The following is a 1,374-nucleotide window of genomic DNA, read 5'->3' on the forward strand; positions in this document are numbered from 1 at the left end:
GTTACTTTGGGAGCTTCTGTTATTAATCACTGCATAAATATTATGAAAATGGAACTCTGAAATTATTTATAGAGATGACTTGAAAATTTCCTTTCTACACACTCATGCTACTCTCTCAACTAAATCATAGAACTTAAAATAAGTAACATTTTAGCTGGGAGCTGGTGCTTTATGCCGGTAATCCTAGCTATGCAAAGGATGGTAGTTCAAAGCTAGCCCTTGCAGGAAATCTGTGACACTCTTGCCTCCAATTAAACACCAAAAAACTGGAAATGGCACTGTGGCTCAAGTGTAAAGTGCTAGTCTTGACCTAAAGAACTTAGGGACAGCACCCAGGCCTGGAGTTCAAGCCTCATGACCAACAAAAATAAAAAAGGAAAAAAAGTGAGGGAAAACAACATTTTTTTTGGGTCTGGTTGTAGGGCCTGAACTCTGGGCCTGGGTGCTGTCCCTCAGCTCTTCAGCTCAAGGCTAGCGCTCTACAACTTGAGCCACAGAGCCACTTCCAGCTTTTTTCTTATTGCTTATGTGGTGCTGGGAAATCGAACCCAGGGCCTCATGCATTGCAAGGCAAGCTCTCTACCACTGAGCCACCTCCCAGTCTCGGGAAACAACATTTTAAAAGTAATGTGCACATATACCCAAAAATTGTATAGAAATAAAATTATAGCGGTCCCTGAACTGGCAAAAAAGAGATTAGAGTGAAATTACCTTCAATCATTCATTTAGATAATCTATACTGAGGGCAAGCTATTGGAGCTCACATCGCTAATTAAAGGGGTAGAATTTGAAAGGATCTCACTTCAGAACCAGGGTGCCAGGAAAATAATATGATTCTCATATTATCCTAAAGCCTGGCAAGCTGGAATGCATTTGTGATCCCAGTTACTTGGCAGATATAAGTGAGGAACTTAGCCTCTGCTCAGTCCTCAGCAAAAGTGATAACCTATGAGCAAAGTAACTAAATTAAAAAAGGATTGTTCTAATGGCATAATACTTGTTCAGCAAACAAAATATCTAAATTCATACTCATTTCATAAAAGAGGAAAGAAAAGGGAAGAAAGAAAGAAAGAAAGAGAAAAGAAAGAGAAAGAAAAGAATGCACAGAAGGAGAAGGACAGAAGGGAAGGAAGGAAGGAAGGAAGGAAGGAAGGAAGGAAGGAAGGAGGGAAGGAAGGAAGGAAGGAAGGAAGGAAATAAGGAAGGAAAGTAGGAAGGAAGGAAGGACGGAGGGAAGGAAGGAAGGAAAGAAGGAGATAAGGAAGAAAAGAAGGAAGGACAGAAGGAAGGAAATAAGGAAGGACAGAAGGAAGGAAGGAAGGAAGGGAAAGAAAGAAACAAAGAAAGAAGGAAAGAAAGAAAGAAAGAAAGAAA

The sequence above is a fragment of the Dipodomys spectabilis genome, unplaced genomic scaffold (genome assembly GCF_019054845.1).
Source record: "Dipodomys spectabilis isolate Male_0828 unplaced genomic scaffold, ASM1905484v1 ptg000487l, whole genome shotgun sequence".
In the NCBI taxonomy this organism is placed as follows: Eukaryota; Metazoa; Chordata; class Mammalia; order Rodentia; family Heteromyidae; genus Dipodomys; species Dipodomys spectabilis.